Consider the following 19443-nt stretch of genomic DNA (forward strand, 5'->3'; position numbering starts at 1 on the left):
ATTATATGCATTTAATGTGTCTTCACTATGCTCTGTCATTATGCAAGGTGCTAGACATATAATAAGTATATATAGTGTAAAATCAGTAGTGTGTTGAATCTGGCATTTATCATAGCCTATTGTCAAATTTTTAAGAATTGTGCAAACCAGTTAAATTCATATCAGTAGTCTTGAGGAATTCAGATTCATCAAGGAGATTTGTGAAATACATTTCCTAGTCTTTTGCTTTCCAGAGAGCCAGTTCTTAAATATTTCCCAGCACATTACTGAGTAGATTTACTTGAAAATGAGTGTGGACATTACAATAGTAATATTAGAGTTTAAAAAAGGAACAATTAGGATGGAAAGTCAGCCAAATCTTAAAGAATCATGAAAACTTTTCAGGGGTACTTGTATAAAACTTAAGATAGCTTGAAAAGTGAGAAGTAGAGTGTGTTATGGACTTTCCAAGGGGCACTAGCGGTAAAGTACCCACTTGCTAGACATAAGAGATGCAGCCTCAATCCCTGGGTTGGGAAAGGTCCCCTAGAAGAGGGCAGGGCAATCCACTCAAGTATTCTTGCCTGGAGAATCCTGGGGATAGAGGAGCCTGGCAGGCAACTATTCATGGGGTCGCAAAGAGCCAGACATGAATGAAAGAACACTGAAAATGATTCTTTCATTTAAATGAATCAGTATTCTCTCATAAAGATGGTTCTTTCATGACAACACCTGCACACCCAGAGAGATAGACAGGCAGACGATGTTATACAGCAACTTTCTACTAGTGATCAATTTTACATATGGTAATGCATATGTTTCAATGGAGGTTCAAGAAGAAGGAGACATATGCATACTTTTGGCTGATTCACTTTGTTGTATGGCAGAAACCAACATAATGTAAAGCAATTATCCTCCAATAAGAAAAGGGAAAAAAAAAAAAAAACAGAGGGTAGAGTACACTGGCAGCTCAGGTTGGGATTAGTGAGTAAAGCCCAGAATCTGCAGTTTTGTAAGCCCTGCAAAAAAAATTTGAAATGAAACCTGAGACATACTTAGTGAGGTACAACTGAGAGGGCATTGCGATTGATATTATTTGCAAGTCTTGAGTCTCTTGAATTCAGACAGATAGAAACTGGGTGAGTCATAACATCTTTCTTGTAGCTAAAAGACAAGAGAGAAAGAACAAGTCAAGGAAGTAAAGATGAGTTCTGTTACTGATGGCTGAGTCTCAGTACCTGTGGAACAATCCCACAGGGAAGCATACAGACAGCTGGGTGCATATAAGTCTGACACTCAGAAGAGCTATTTAGGCTAATGACAGATTTGGGGTGTTTTACCATGTAGTGATCATCATGGAGAGTTCCTAAACATTTCGTCCACTGCAGATTCTTCAAAGAAGTTGATGAGTCTTTCTAAAGTAGTCATAACATTTGGCTATATTTTCTGGAAATGTACAAATGTTGTGTTACCTCTATTCTCCAGTCTATGAACTACTGATATATTCTGAGAAAAACTAAGTTGTGTATGTAAGACCAAGAAAGAAAATTACAAAACAAAATATCTGGCAAAAATTAATATTTTGTCAACTTTAGATAGGATGAAAATCAATAACTGATGTTTTTATTATAGTGATAAGTAATAGTTGTACTATAATACATATGTAGTAGAAAAAATCAAGACTTTGAAAGGTCACAGTTCTAAGTCTACTTAAATAACTTCATAAATTTTGGGGAATACTCACTGCTTCATCTTTAAAGAATTTTGGATATTCTTGGATTAAAAAAAACACATAATCAACTACAATATAAAGATGAAATAATTTTTATCTCAGTTCAGTTCAGTCGCTCAGTCATGTCTGAACCTTTGCGACCCCCTGAATCCCAGCATTCCAGGTCTACCTGTCCATCACCAACTCCCGGAGTTCAATCAGACTCATGTCCATCGAGTCAGTGATACCATCCAGCCATCTCATCCTCTGTCATCTCCTTTTCCAGTACAGTTCAGTTCAGTCGCTCAGTCGTGTCCGACTCTTTGCGACCCCATGAATCGCAGCACCCCAGACCTCCCTGTCCATCACCATCTCCCGGAGTTCACTCAAACTCATGTCCATTGAGTACATGATGCCATCCAGCCATCTCATCCTTGGTCGTCCTCTTCTCCTCCTGCCCCCAATCCCTCCAGGCATCAGAGTATTTTCCAATGAATCAACACTTCACATGAGGTGGCCAAAGTACTGGAGCTTCAGCTTTAGCATCATTCCTTCCAAAGAAATCCTAGGGTTGATCTCCTTCAGAATTGACTGGTTCAATCTGCTTGCAGTCCAAATGACTCTCAAGAGTCTTCTCCAACACCACAGTTCAAAAGCATCAAGTCTTCAGCGCTCAGCCTTCTTCACAGTCCAACTCTCACATCCATACATGACCACAGGAAAAACCATAGCCTTGATTAGGTGGACTTTAGTCAGCAAAGTAATGTCTCTGCTTTTGAATATAGTATCTAGGTTGGTCATAACTTTTCTTCCAAGGCGCAAATGTCTTTTAATTTCATGGCTGCAGTCAACATCTGCAGTGATTTTGGAGCCCCAAAAAATAAAGTCTGACACTGTTTCCACTGTTTCCTCCATCTATTTCCCATGAAGTGATGGGACCAGATGCCATGATCTTCATTTTCTGAATGCTGAGCTTTAAGCCAAATTTTTCACTCTCCTCTTCCACTTTCATCAAGAGGTTTTTAGCTCCCCTTCACTTTCTGCCATAAGGGTGGTGTCATCTGTATATCTGAGGTGATTGATATTTCTCCCGGCAATCTTGATTCCAGCTTGTGTTTCTTCCACTCCAGCGTTTCTCATGATGTACTCTGCATAGGAGTTAAATAAGCAGGGTGGCAATATACAGCCATGATGTACTCCTTTTCCTATTTGCAACCAGTCTGTTGTTCCATGTCCAGTTCTAATTGTTGCTTCTGGACCTGCATACAGATTTCTCAAGAGACAGGTCAGGTGGTCTGGTATTCCCATCTCTTTCAGAATTTTCCACAGTTTCTTGTAATCCACACAGTCAAAGACTTTGGCATAGTCAATAAAGCAGAAAGAGATGTTTTCTGGAACTCCCTTGCTTTTTCCATGATCCAACGGATGTTGGCAATTTGATCTCTGGTTCCTCTGCCTTTTCTAAAACCAGCTTAAACATCAGGGAGTTCCCGGTTTATGTATTGCTGAAGCCTGGCTTGGAGAATTTGGAGCATTACTTTACTAGCATGTGAGATGAGTGCAATTGTGCAGTAGTTTGAGCATTCTTTTGCATTGCCTTTCTTTGGGATTGGAATGAATACTGACCTTTTCCAGTCTTGTGGCCACTGCTGGGTTTTCCAAATTTGCTGGCATATTGAGTGCAGCACTTTCACAGCATCAACTTCCTCCTGCCCCCAATCCCTCCCAGCATCAGAGTCTTTTCCAATGAGTCCGCTCTTTGCATGAGGTGGCCAAAGTACTGGAGTTTCAGCTTCAGCATCATTCCTTCCAAAGAAATCCCAGGGTTGATCTCCTTTAGAATGTTTTGGTTGGATCTCCTTGCAGTCCAAAGGACTCTCAAGAGTCTTCTCCAACACCACTTAAAAAGCTTCAATTCTTCGGTGCTCAGCTTTCTTTATAGTCTAACTCTCACATCCATACATGACCAGTGGAAAAACCATAGCCTTGACCAGATGGACCTTAGTTGGCAAAATAATGTCTCTGTGCTTGAATATGATATATAGGTTGGTCATAACTTTTCTTCCAAGGAGTAAGTGTCTTTTAATTTCATGGCTGCAATCACCATCTGCAGTGATTTTTGGAAACCAAAAGAATAAAGTCTGACACTGTTTTCACTGTTTCTCCATCTATTTCCCATGAAGTGATGGGACCAGATGCCATGATCTTGGTTTTCTGAATGTTGAGCTTTAAGCCAATGTTTTCACTCTCCTTCTTCACTTCATCAAGAGGCTTTTTAGTTCCCCTCACTTTCTGCCATAAGGGTGGTGTCATCTGCATATCTGAGGTTATTGATATTTCTCCTGGCAATCTTGATTCCAGCTTGTGCTTCTTCCAGCCCGGTGTTTCTCATAATATACTCTGCATGTAAGTTAAATAAGCAGGGTGACAATGTATCTCTAATTACGGAGTATCTTGATTTCTCATGAATAAAGTAAACATTAATTTATTTTGGCATTTTAATTACAAAATAAGTCACATTCACCATTTTTGATCCCAACATCAGTGAGAGAACTGTGTACTATGCATTTCTCATGCAATATTGTGAATTATTGTATTACTGTATAGATTTCTAACCTATTATATAATCTGGCTTGAAAATAAACCCAATAGAAAAAACATTGACCCCATATAGTATGTAACATGAAATTCAGGAAATGTATTCAACTTTTTGTCAGATTGTAGAAAACCAGACCCTGTAGAATTCCTACAGGGAAAGCCTATTTCAAGTTTATAGAAAATTGAAATGTCCTTCTAAAAAAATTTTAGAAAATGGTATGTTAACAGTTTAGTTTAAAATAGACTTGCAATAGCTACATATGGGTTTATTACAATCAATTTCATGTTTATTGACAACTTATTAAATGTTTTACCAGACTCTGGAATTGGCAAACTTTGTTTCTTGTAAATGCCTAGCTATCAATGCTTTGTGATCCATAAAGATCTATCTGCAGTTGTTCACTTCTACCGTTGTAGTGCTGCTATACAAGGAAGCAAAAATATATAAACATAGATTTTCCAATAATACTAACAGGTGGCCGATTTAATTCAGTCCATGAGGTCCATTCTAGGACATAACAAAAAGGACCATAGAGGGTGACTTTCCTTAAAAAAATTACTTAAAATTAATATCATTATATTTATCTTCGTATTCTTTACTTGCTACTTTAAAATAATATTTTTTATAAGAAAGATTCACACACATGACATATACAAAGACAAATAGTTATAAATCACCTAAAATCCCAAAACCTAGGGATTAATTAATGATATGTGCTGAGCATGAATCCAGATATACCTTTATGCATATATTCATTTCTTGGAGAAGGGGATGGCAACCCACTCTAGTATTTTAGCCTGGAGAATCCCATGGATTGTATAGTCCATGGGGTTGCAAAGATTTTATCATGACTGAGTGAAAAATTGATAGATACAAATATTCAGACAAAATTATAGGGATAAGATATGCATACTGATTTAATTTAGCAAAACTTCTTTTTTGAACTTTAGAAAGGAAAAAATTGAAACTAAAGAATTATAAATTTCAAATAAACGTTTCCTTATGTAAGGAAAAAAAGGGAAAAATAAAAATTATTAGTTTTGAAATCATGTGATATTCTTATGATGTGTTTCAGACAAAATCAATTCAATTTGCTTTTGAAGATTATATGAAAAGAAAGACCATATTATTTTAGGTGATACTATGTGTAAAATATTATATTAACCCAAAAATATGAATAAAAAGCAGTATCATACAAAAAATAAATATCACTGTGAAAGCATAAAAATGTAAGAGATTATTTTTAAATTGATAAATTGGTAAAGGCTTTATGAGTGAATTTTAGCACATGAACTAAATTTTGAAGACTGGATGATAATAATGGCAATAATTATATTGTGTTTTATACTTAAAAGTTACTTTTACACAAACTAATTTGGATTTATAAAGATATTGAAAATCAGTGTATTTGAAGTCAATAGATCAATTTGAACAAAAATAAGATATCCAGAATTTATAAGGCATGTTGGGGCATGATTCAGTATAAATGGAAGGTGAAGTATTTTGGCTGAAATAAAAAAGAGTAGAGTCAGAATTAGAAAATGTTCAGAGTTTACATATTAGGATTTATATAATATGGAGTTATTAGTCTTACTTGAGTATTATAGTGATGAATCAGAACATGCAAGAATATTCATACAGATTATAACTGGTATACAATGAGGTAAACTAATAAATTAAAATATAATCCCAGAACATTATTTATGAAAATGATTAAATTCACAAACTAGGGAAGTAGCAGAGAAAATGGAAAAGCAAAGTTGTTTGTGCCAATGCAATCAGGGGCATCATAAAATGGCACAGCCATTGTTTTTGATTTGCTGTTTTTCAAGTAAAGAACAACTTATTTTATTTTATTTTTATGTGAGTTCCCATCTTGATCCATGAGATATTGGGAAGTAAACATTCCAAACTATCCCTCTTAACCAACAGTTTCACCTTTCTTTTAACCTTGATATTACTTAAGAGATAATCTTTCTCTCCAGAAAGGCCAAACCAGAATGGATGGAGGAAGCCTCCCCTATTCTTGCATGAAAGTAAGAACAATAACACTGTCAGGTGAGTTTAATTTTTCTTCCACGGTTCTTGTCTAAAGGGTTTAAAACAACAGACAAGTCACAGTTAAGTTCACTCAAGCAGACAGATATTTTATTAGACTCACACTCCCAAGACGTAGGAACAGGCTGACCCCAAAGGAGTCATCTCCTCCTACCTCTTGGCTTCCCCCATTTTATATTTTCCATGTCCTCCTTTTGGTTGTACCTTGTGCAAAATAGGGCTTGTAGCCATCACCAATCAATGAAAGAGAATGCAAATGGGCATATGCTTAAGGCTGATTGACAAGTGTAAGTTACATAACAGCAGGCTCTGTTGTGTGTCTTCCCATATCTCAGACTCGGTTTGTTATAATTATGTGTGTGTGTGTGTGTGTGTGTGTGTGTGTGTGTGTGTGTATAGAGTAGATCAGCTTGCATTCTTTTCAGCCAGGCCACCCATTTTGGCTCATGCCTAACTTCCTACCTTACAATGCAAATAGCAATTATAAATGATGATAGTATTTTTAATTGAATATTTACCATGTGTGAGACACTCCATGTGATTCCTAAGATGAACTCATTTGGGTTTAAACTGTTAGTTGAAATGAAAGGAATTAAGACACAGTTTGTGTAGCAAATGCCTGATGATATTAAGGCCACAATTTTAGTTTGTAAGGTCCTGCTTTTTGCAACTCTTTCTTTATTCTATGTGTTCCATCAGTTCTTCTCAGCTATGTAAGCCAACAATTCCACTTTTCTTAAACTACTCTCAGGCAGTTTTCTTGTTTTTAATATAAATTTATTTATTTTAATTGGAGGTTAATTACTTTACAATATTGTATTGGTTTTGCCATACATCAACATGAATCCACCACAGGTATATACGTGTTTCCCTTCCTGAACCCCCCTGCCACCTCCCTCCCCATACCATCCCTCTGAGTCTTCTCAGTGCACCAGCCCCAAGCATCAGGTAGTTTTCTAATGTTAGAAATAAATATATACCAATAAATACAGTTCTTGATTCATTAGACATAAAAGTACAGGAAAAAAAGAGGAATAAGTAGAAGATTCTGAATTTAAGAGTCATATTGAAAAGGTGACTCATAGAGGAAAGAGTAATAGGCATCTGTATTAGGAGGTGGCAATCCCAGTTTTGAGGGGTAAGTAATACATCTATTTTACAAGGGACTTAATGGATGGGAAGAAACCCAGAGAGACCTCCAGTACTGATTCACGAGTGTCCCATCTATTATTCCCTCCGGGTCCCTTTGAAGGTCTATATTCTTAGTTTGATGATGCACTTTCACTCTCTTGAAATTCTTAATAATTTTTGAACTTGTGGTTTGCTAGTGGGACAATAGAACATATATGTGAGCAGGGAAACTACCTGCCTATGTACCTTTGCCATTCCTTGCTGTCTCATTTGCATGAAACATTCACTATGCCACATGAGCACAGAATTCTGCTACTAAGTCACTTCAGTCGTGTCTGATCCTGTGCGACCCCATAGAGGGCCGCCCACCAGGCTCCCCAGTCTCTGGGATTCTCCAGGCAAGAACACTGGAGTGGGTTGTCATTTCCTTCTCCAAAGCAGGAAAGTGAAAAGTGAAAGTGAAGTCGCTCGGTCGTGCCCGACCCTCAGCGACCCCATTGACTGCAGCCTTCCAGGCTCTTTCCGTTCATGAGATTTTCCAGGCAAGAGTAGTGGAGTGGAGTGCCATTGCCTTCTCCTAGCACAGAATTCTAGGGGTGCCATAATGCCTTAGAGTGCAGAGAGTCTTGAAATAAGACAACTGGGGAGGGACAAGTTTTCCCCTACCTTTCTAGGTTCTTCCGGCGGGTCTAAGAATAAAATTGACATGAGAAAGACTAACAGGATAAAACATTAATTATGTAGATATGGGAGCTTCATAAAAATATCAGGCCCAAAGAAATGGCCAAAGCAGCTTTTACAGCTTTTAGACAAAGAAACATATTTGTGATGAACTGACAGGATAAAGAAACTTATGTTGGGTGCTAATTAGTGAGGAAACTGACCAGAGTTTGTATACCTAGATTTCTCAGTCCAAATTCCCTTTTTCTGGCAATAAGAATTTCTCTCTGTCTACTTGTACTGAGCATAACTTTTACACAGGAAATTTACTTTCTCCTTTCAGGGGGACATAGAGAAAGATCAGAATGTCCTTATTGTACAAGTTTTCCACAAGTAAATTTAATTTAAACTTCCAAATAGGAAAAGGAGTACGTCAAGGCTGTATATTGTCACCCTGATTATTTATGTGCAGAGTACATCATGAGAAACACTGGGATGGAAGAAGCACAAGCTGGAACCAAGATTGCTGGAAGAAATATCAATAACCTCAGATATGCAGATGACACCACCTTTATGGCAGAAAGTGAAGAAGAACAAAAGAGCCTCTTGATGAAAGTGAAAGAGGAGAGTGGAAAAGTTGGCTTAAAGCTCAACATTCAGAAAACAAAGATCATGGAATCTGGTCCCATCACTTCATGGGAAATAGATGGGGAAACAGTGGAAACAGTGTCAGACATTATTTTTGGGGGGCTCCAAAATCACTGCAGATGGTGATTGCAGCCATGAAATTAAAAGACACTTGTGCCTTGGAAGAAAAGTTATGACAAACTTAGATAGCGTACTGAAAAGCAGAGACTACTTTTCCAACAAAGGTCCGTCTAGTCAAGGCTATGGTTTTTCCTGTGGTCATGTATGGATGTGAGAGTTGGACTGTGAAGAAAGCTGAGTGCCAAAGAATTGATGCTTTTGAACTGTGGTGTTGGAGAAGACTCTTGAGAGTCCCTTGGACTACAAGGAGATCCAACCAGTCCATTCTAAAGGAGATTGGCCCTTGGTGTTCTTTGGAAGGAATGATGCTGAAGCTGAAACTCCAGTAGTTTGGCCACCTCATGCAAAGGGTTGACTCATTGGAAAAGACTCTGATGCTGGGAGGGATTGGGGGCAGGAGGAGAAGGAGACATACAGGGGATGAAACTGCTGAATGGCATCAGTGACTCGATGGACATGAATTTGAGTGAACTCCGGGAGTTGGTCATGTCCAGGGAGGCCTGGCATGCTGCAATTCATGGGGTCGCAAAGAGTCGGACATAATTGAATGACTGAAACTGAACTGAAATGAACTGAATATGCCAAAGTGGCATATTTAGGTGCAGTCTGTCCTAAACTCCATCAGTACAAAGTAAGCATGTTACAGCAATGACTGATTAACTTAGGAGGGCTGACAACTCCAAGAAACCATGCTTTCAATTTGAACCAAAACAGCTGGAGCTGGTGAAAAATAATCCACCTGCCAATGTAGGACATGCAAGAGACATAGATTCAATTCTTGGGTCATGATGATCCCCTGGAGTAGGAAATAGCAGTTGCTCCAGTATCCTTGCCTGGAAAATTCCATGGACAGAGAAGCCTGGTAGGCTACAGTCCATGGGGCCACAGAGAGTTCAACATGACTGAGCAACTAAGCATGATTTTTACTTTGAATACAGAACAAAGACAATTCCACTCTAAAAAACCATAAATAATTTAGGAACTCTGTCCTATTTTCTTACTCATATTACTTCCCTGTGTTAGTCAATCATATACACTCAAAATGATGATACAGAAAGTATGGGAAAGGTAAAGCAATGCATTGATTCCTTCTCTTTTAACTTTTTCTTTACTCATTAAGAAGCTAACAATTGAGAGTGTTGGTAGAATGTGAGTGTATCAAGTAAAACACTTGAATTAGTTTTCTGCAACATTTCTGTCACTCCAGAAAGAACAAAATACATGCGTATGTATCAGCTACAAAATATGAAATATCAGGTGGTTCCACACATGTTAGTTGAACACAATTATATTTGCATTTAAAACTGGAACTGTTTGATATATTAAATACAAATTAAAAACAGCATGTCAAGTACAGAGAAAAACCATGAAGGGCAGAAAAAGTTTAATGTTTTAGTGGCTTAAAGTCACTATTCTTCTGTTTTCTGAACAAAGAGCTCTGCATTTTCATTTTGTACCAGGCCCTGCAAATTATGCCCACACTAAAATTTATAAAACACATGTGCATATGCCCACTCCACTTGTTAGGGACATTTAGATGCCCAGGCCTTGTGTATTTGAAGGAATCAAGGATAGGGAATGATGTGGTACTAACACACATGATGGTGAACAGTGAAAGCCAGAGATGACAAGAGTCAAACGTAGGAGGGGGCCAGAATTCAAAATGAATGAACCAGTCAAAGGAAACCCATGGGATATCACCCAGATGAGTGTATGTTAGAGTTATAAAATAAACATTGCTCAAAGGGGAGCCTGGCTACTAGTAACTCAAAAGCCAATAAAGTGGCAAGTTTGATGGAAAGTAAAGTTTGCCTTATTTTGAAATCTCCATTGAATTTGCAATGGGGAGTGGTGAGGGGTGGGCTTCTCTGGTGACTCAGTCAATAAAGAATCAGCCTGCAATTCAGGAGACCCAGGTTCAATCCCTGGGTTGGGAAGATCCCCAGGAGAAGGAAACGGCAACCACTACAGTATTCTTGCCTGGAGAATTACATGGATAGAAGAGCCTGGCAGGCTACAGTCCACCGGGCTGCAAGGAGTCAGACATGACTGAGAGACTAAACAGCAACAATAGGGAGTCGGGGGAGACTCCCCTCACAACTGACCATCAGTGGGCAAGAGCTTTTATAGATGGAAGCTGGGAACTACACGGAGAAACAGCACCGTCAGTACTGATAGTATCTTGAAATTGGTCATTACTGGTCAGACCAGCCTCATCTTGATCGTTTTAAGTACAGTTAATCTTCAGTTCTAAGGTCAGTTTGTTCCCATTGCTTTGAGGCCAGTTATTGGAATTGTGGCAGCTTATGTCATGGCTACTTCCTGGTTATCATATAGTTAACTTCTTCCACCTGGTAGGGGTTTCTATATCTAGAAGAGAGCTCACAAGATATGGCCCAGAATATTATCTATAGTGCTTGAACTAAAGGTCCTTGACTTTGTTTAATGACTAAACTATTACTGTTTAGTTGTGTTGGACTGCTTTTCTTAAAATCTGCATCTTCTCATTTCTCTTATTAAACAAAACAGTTTGACTAAAGATTTTCCACAGACAAAAGGAAGGATGAGGCCATGGTGGGGTGGGGCAAGGGCCATAAGTTCCTGCTCTGTTTCAAACAGTTTCCCCATTCTTTATGTTTTTGAGATGGCATTGCTATGCCTAGTGGGAATGAAATTTGGTATAACATTTCCACTCTCTATGTCATTTACTATATTTTATCCCTCCATGAGAGGAGTGATTTATCAGATGTTTGGAATCTATAATCTACAGGTCCACTTTACTCTGTTGAGTGGAGCAAAGGTATTGATTACCAGAATAGGTCCTTTTCCTGCCAGTGAGAAATCTGCAAATACAGCCACCAAATTTTTAATATGTAATATGACTATGGCTTAATATGTAATATGACTATGGCTATAGATTTACATTTGCTCTGCAGCCTAACATTATTGATGATTTTTTAAAATTCTGATACTTTAATACCTTTTTAAGAGTTGTATTTATTTTGAGTGGTTTAAAGCCACAGAATATAGTTAGGATTAATCATTACCTGTAGGAAAATTATAGCCTTTAAATTCTTTAGTCACAGGTGTTAGAAGATGAGTCAAATGGTTGTAAAAGGGAGACAGGGTTTTGGGGAAAATATACAGGTATTGCCACCTGAGCTAGGTTTTATGTGCCCACAATGATTTTTTTTTTAATAGTAAGAGAAATAATAGCTTTCAGAGAATGGTAGGACTCCTGAAAAGTTGTGTTCTTATTGAAGCTTTTAAAATTTTTAAAATATGTTTAGAGTTTATATTTTTATCTAACTGTAGAAGGAGCCATTCAGTCTAATACCAGCTATGGGAAGAGTGGAAAAGTAGGAAGCTGGTGAAATAGCCCTTCCTTTTCCCTAAACTGCCTAAGCACAGCATTACTAAATTAGTTACTAGCAGGGATGAAAAAGAGGAATAAAAGATGAGCAAGATTCCCAATACCATGATCCATCAATTATCATGGTTCTTCACCAAAATAGCTGGAAGTTTTAGAAAAGTAAGGATGAACTCAGAAGAAAAGTTTAGGGTCAGCATAAATCTTTGGATCCATTATCCTTTATTATCGTTCACAATATTATCCACAACTTTCATTAGAAGTCATTTGTGCACAGCTTTTCTTAATAACATACAGGTGCAAACAATATAAACTACATGATTGTGTGTCTTTTGGGTTTTCAATATTAATAAAAGACAATAAAATATAAAGATAATAATTGATTGTTAATATATAGATATTTGAAACTAGAGATAATTATTTTAAGGATATCCAATAAGAGTCTAGCTCTTCCCCAAATGAACTTCTTTTTTTCCCCAAAACCATTTTCCTAAATCTGAATTATTGGGAACATGTCAAATGCAGTAACATAAAATAAAAACCTCACAGCATGAAATACTGTTTTTCTAAAATTGCAATTTCTAAGCAGACACATTCTATGCCTATGAAAAAAAATGAGACTAAGGCTATTTAAGGGAGATTAAATTGTGGGGTTATTAGTTACAAATATAGAAAAGGTCTTATAGGTTCATTTTATGAGACACTAAAATTGAGAATGATGGAGTCTAATTTTGTTATGGATGGTAGTTTTAAGAATAAATATATTTTTTTAACCTGACCCATCCCAACCTTCTGACAGATAATTTCTGAAACAAATCCAGATCTGTCAAAAAAATAGTATTTATCTACATTTATGTCAGCTCTGGCAAGTATAAATTGTCTAAACATTGAGGCATAACCTTCATGAGCTTGAATCTTTTCCTATCCTCAAACCATTAATGTAATGAATAGACAGTAAGGTGAATTGTTAATTCTTTGTGCATTTATCATGCCTTTGTGAACATTTAAAAAAGTATTTTAAGAGGCATTATTTCTTACATTTAGTTTCTTACTTTTTTCTTTTTTTTAAATTGGGAAGCCTTGTGTAGGGATAAGTAAAATTGCAAAGTAACATATTAAAAAGAAACAAAAAAATTCCTAGGTCTGCTGTGGGTTTACTTTTAGAGTGTTTTATGTGCAGCTGGCCTTATATGTCACAGTAGTTAAAAGCCTGCCTATCTTGAGATATTGAAATTCCTCTTATACTTTGCATGCATATTCACAGTATATGCTAGTTACAGTTGCTTATTGTTAAACAGTCTTAATCTAAGTGGTTTAGGAATTCCTTGACTGAAAGAGCAAGCAAGTCACACAAAATAAAACACTCAAGTAAAGTGGGGGAAATTGTCAGACTTTAGAAACAGCCTTTCTTTTTTTAAAATATAAATTTATTTATTTTAATTGGAGGTTAATTACTTTACAATATTGTATTAGTTTTGCCATACATCAACAAGAATCCACCATGGGTATATACGTGTTCCCCATCCTGAACTCCCCTCCCTCCTCCCTCCCCATACCATCCCTCTGGGTCATCCCAGCACACCAGCCCCAAGTATCCAGTATCATGCATTGAACCTGGACTGGTGATTGGTTTCATATATAATACTATACATGTTTCAATGCCATTCTCCCAAATCATCCCACCCTCTTTCTCTCCCACAGAGTCCAAAAGACTGTTTTATACATCTGTGTCTCTTTTGCTGTCTCACAAGCACTAATTACCATCCTCTCTGTGTATACAAGGCTGATCTTGCAAACCAGCCCTGAGTCAACACATGTTTATGGGCCTGATACCCAGGTACACATATGTTCCCTCTTTGCTGAATCTTCCTCCCACCTCTCACCCTATCCCATCCCTCTAGGTTGTCACAGCACCATATTTGAGCTTCTTGCATCATATAGCAAATTCCCACTGGCTATCTAATTTTGCATATAGTAACATATATGTTTCAATGGATGGATGAACATATTATATTCAGCATATTATATAGAGTGAAGTAAGTCAGAAAAAGTAGAACAACTATCATGTATTAATGCATATATATCAAATCTAGATAGATGATGCTGATGAACCTATTCACAGGGCAGCAATTGGGGGATCAAACGTCTATCCTTAAACATATCACTGTGTCCCACTTATGTTTGATGTGAATATATCATTGATTACAAACTCGATTAGGGTTGTTGAGACTTTCCTGGTAGCTCGGTTAGTAAAGAATCTTCCTGCAATGCAGGAGGCTTGGTTTCAATCCTTGTGTTGGGAAGATCCCCTGGAGAAGGAAATGGCAACCCACTTCACTATTCTTGTCTGGAAAATCTCATGGACAGAAGAGTCTAGAGGGCTATAGTCCATGGGCTTGCAAGTCATACATAATTGAGTGACTAAACTACGGTATTCAGGAAAACACTCCATAGTATATACTTCTTAAAAGCTTGGAATGAACATGGTCATAGAGCAAAAGTGGTGAGAGGAGTCATGAAATTAATTAAAGTGAATGAAATCTACATTTATGCCAGGAGCTATAGGGGTCTTAACTATATCTATTGTAACATTTTGCTTATCAGTTATCAATCATAAAAACAGTAAATATTTCTTCATGTTTCCTGTGATTATATGTGCCCAGATAATACCAATTTCTGACTATATATTGGCATGATTATGAGAAGCATCCTTTATCACTCTCAAAGAAACCTGGTTTGACAATAAATTTTATAGCTACTCTATTTTTTGTAGACAGTTCAGTATGCTTTATATTTATTAATCTAATTTAATCCTTACTTCAACATATATACACCATTATTACTCTTGTTTTAAAGATTAACAACGCCAAAGCCTAAAGTCAAGAAGTGTGAGTACTGAAGGTGAATTTGAATCAGACAGAGTGATTCTATAATACCATCTCCCAACTATTTATATCTTTTTGGATTTTCAGAACCAAGACTATGAGTTGTTGGAACATGATTTTTTTTTGGAGGGGGAAAATTTAAGGAAATTAAAATATGGAAAATTATTCACCTTTTCTTTGTAGAAATAAGATGTCCCTGGTATATGTATATAGGCTGAATAAACCAATCCAATATTGTAAAGTAATTAACCTCCAATTAAAATAAATAAATTTATATTAAAAATAAATAAATAAATAAGGCAGAAGGAAACCAAGAAGATCTAAGAACTGTAGTCAGATCAGATCTTAGAAGTTGAGAATGTTTTCATGGCAAAGAACAATAGACTGAGCAACATAATAGAAATTTATTTTCTCATCATTCTGGAGGTTAGGAATCTGAGAATATGGTGTTGGCATGCTGACTGCTTCTAAGACCTTTCTCCTGGTTTTGTAGATGGTTATCTGTTGATATCTTCACATATGACTCTACTGGCTGTCTCCTAATTTCCTCTTATAAGACACCAGTTATGTGCCATTTCTAACAGCCTAAGAGCTTTGTTTTAATCTAATTACTCTTTAAATGCCTTATCTTTAAATACAGTCACATTTGGGGGCACCAAGAGTAAAGGCTTGAAGGTGTGATTTATGAGAGATACAGTTCAGCCCCTAATAGCTCAAAAACCAGTATTTTAGAAAAGAGAGTATGTCCAGAATATTTGCATGTTCTATAAAGGTTTTGTTTTCTCCTTAGTTTATAAGAAATATTCCAAAAGGGAAGTCCTTGAAAATCTTAGCATTCCACAATTATGCAAAGTAAAATCAATGAAATGGTTTTCATTTTAATGTTAATGAAAAGTATTAATACTGTCTGTAATGGACTCCATGGAAAGAGTGCTAATTAAAATTAAAAAAAGACAAGAATTAAGTGAAACTTTTGTGTTTAGAATTGAACTTGTGCCATTGACTTTGCAACTGCACAAGATTATTTATTCTCAAAGGTATTCTACTGCTGAAAGGTGGTATGCATCTGTTTACCTCTGGAAACTTATAGCATTCTAGTCTCTCTATATATACCTTAACATTTAAGTCATCCCCAAATCACTGCAGATGATGACTGCAGCCATGAAATTAAAAGACGCCTACTCCTTGGAAGAAAAGTTATGACCAACCTAGATAGCATATTAAAAAGCACAGACGTCACTTTACGAAGTTCCATACAGTTAAAACTTTGGTTTTCCCAGCAGTCATGAATGTATGTGAGCACTGGACCACAAAGAAGGCTCAGTTTCATCCACCTCATTAGAACTGGTTCAAATGTATTTTTTTAATGGCTAAGTAATACTCCATTGTGTATATGTACCTGATGTATGGCAAAACCAATAGTGTTGCAAAGAAAAAAATAATATTAATAAATAAATGATAAATGGTTAAACACACACACACAAAGAAGGCTCAGTGCTGAGAAAGGATGCTTTTGAATTGTGATGCTGGAGAAGTCCCTTGGACAACTAGGAGATCAAACCAGTTAGTCCTAAAGAAAATAATTTCTAAATATTCTTTGAAAAACTGATGCTGAAACTTAAGCTCCAATATTTTGGGCACCTAATGTGAAGAGATGACTCACTGGACAAGAGCTTGATGCTGGGAAAGATTGAGGGCAGGAGCCAAAAAGGTTGGCAGAGGATGAGATAGTTGGATAATATCACTTACTCAAATGGCTTAAACCTGAGCAACCTCTGAGAGATGATGGCGGACAGACAGCCCTGTCATGCTGCAGTGTATGGGGTCATAAAGAGTTGGACAGGACTTGGTGATTGAATAACCAGCATGTTTGTCACAGCTTTCCTTCCAAGGAGCAAGCATCTTTTAATTTGATGGATGAATCACTGTCTGATATGACTTTGGACCCTTAGAAAATAAAAATTCGCCGCTGTTTCAAATTTTTCCCTTTGTATTTGCTATGAAGTGAGAAGACTCTACACAAGGACATCACCAGATGGTCAACACCAAAATCAGATAGATTCTATTCTTTGAAGCCAAAGATGAGGAAGCTCTCTAGAGTCAGCAAAAACAAGACCAGGAGCTGACTGTGGCTCAGGTCATGAACTCCTGATTGCCAAATTCATACTGAAATTGAAGTAGGGAAAACCACTAGAACATTCAGGTATGACCTAAATCAAATTCCTTATGATTATACAGTGGAAGTGAGAAATAGATTTAAGGGACTAGATCTGATAGATAGAGTGCCTGATGAACTATGGAAGGATGTTCATGACATTGTACAGGAGACAGGGATCAAGACCACCCCCATGGAAAAGAAATGCAAAAAAGCAAAATGGCTGTCTGGGGAGCCCTTACAAGTAGCTGTGAAAAGAAGAGAAGCAAAAAGTAAAGGAGAAAAGGAAAAATATAAGAATCTGAATGCAGAGTTCCAAAGAATAGCAAGAAGAGATAAGAAAGCCTTCCTCAGAGATCAAGGCAAAGAAATAGAGGAAAAGAACAGAATGGGAAAGACTAGAGATTTTTTCAAGAAAATTAGGGATACCAAGGGAACAATTCATGCAAAAATGGGCTCGATAAAGGACAGAAATGGTATGGACCTAACAGAAGCAGAAGATACTAATAAGAGGGGGCTAGAGTACACAGAAGAACTGTACAAAAAAGATCTTCACGATCCCAGATAGTCACGATGGTGTGATCACTTACCTAGAGCCAGACATCCTGGAATGTGAAATCAAGTGGGCCTTAGAAAGAATCACTATGAACAAAGCTAGTGGAGGTGATGGAATTCCAGTTGAGCTATTTCAAATCCTGAAAGATGATGCTGTGAAAGTGCTGCGCTCAATATGCCAGTAAATTTGGAAAACTCAGCCGTGGCCACAGGGCTGGAAATGGTCAGTTTTCATTCCAATCCCAAAGAAAGGCAATGCCAAAGAATGCTCAAACTACCACACAATTGCACTCATCTCACATGCTAGTAAAGTAATGCTCAAAATTCTCCAAGCCAGGCTTTAGCAATACATGAACTATGAACTTCCTGATGTTCAAGCTGGTTTTAGAAAAAGCAGAGGAACCAGAGATCAAATTGCCAACATCTGCTGGGTCATGGGAAAAGCAAGAGAGTTCCAGAAAAACATCTATTTCCGCTTTATTGACTATGCCAAAGCCTTTGACTATGTGAGTCACAATAAACTGTGGACAATTCTGAGAGAGATGGGAATACCAGATCACCTGACATGCCTCTTAAGAAATGTGTATGCAGATGAGGAAGCAACAGTTGGAACTCGACGTGGAACAACAGATGTATATTGTCACCCTGCTTATTTAACTTATTTGCAGAATACATCATGAGAATCGTGGGGCTGTAAGAAGCACAAGATGGAATCAAGATTGCTGGAAGAAATATCAATAAACTCAGATATGCAGATGGCACCACCCTTATGTCATAAAGTGAAGAGGAAAGAAAAAGCCTCTTGATGAAAGTGAAAGAGGAGAGTGAAAAATTTGGCTTAAAGCTCAACATGCAGAAAACAAGGTTATGGCATCTGGTGCCATCACTTCATGGGAAATAGATGGAGAAACAGTGGAAACAGTGTCAGACTTTATTTTGGGGGGTTCCAAAGTCACTTCAGATGGTGATTGCAGCCATGAAATTACAAGACACTTCCTCCTCGAAAGGAAAGTTTTGACCAACCAAGATAGCATATTCAAAACCAGAGACAGTATTTTGCCCACAAAGGTCCGTCTAGTCAAGGCTATGTTTTTTTTAGTAGTCATGTGTGAATGTGAGAGTTGGATTGTGAAGAAAGCTAAGCGCTGAAGAATTGATGCTTTTGAACTGTGGTGTTGGAGAAGACTGTTGAGAATCCCTTGGACTGCAAGGAGTTCCAACCAGTCCATTCTAAAGGAGATCAGTCCTGGGTGTATTTTGGAAGAATTGATGCTAAAGCTGAAACTCCAATACTTTGGCCAGCTCATGCGAAAAGTTGACTCATTGAAAAAGGCTCTGATGCTGGGAGGGATTAGGGGCAGGAGGAGAAGGAGACGTACAGGGGATGAAACTGCTGAATGGCATCACCGACTCAATGGACATGAGTTTGCGTGAACTCTGGGTGTTGGTGATGGACAAGAAGACCTGGCATGCTGCAATTCATGGGGTTTCAAAAAGAGTCTGTCATGACCTGGTGACTAAAATGAACTGAACTGAACTGAACTGATGGCACCGGATGCCAGAATCCTAGTT

Source organism: Capra hircus, chromosome 15 (genome assembly GCF_001704415.2).
Source record: "Capra hircus breed San Clemente chromosome 15, ASM170441v1, whole genome shotgun sequence".
In the NCBI taxonomy this organism is placed as follows: domain Eukaryota; kingdom Metazoa; phylum Chordata; class Mammalia; order Artiodactyla; family Bovidae; genus Capra; species Capra hircus.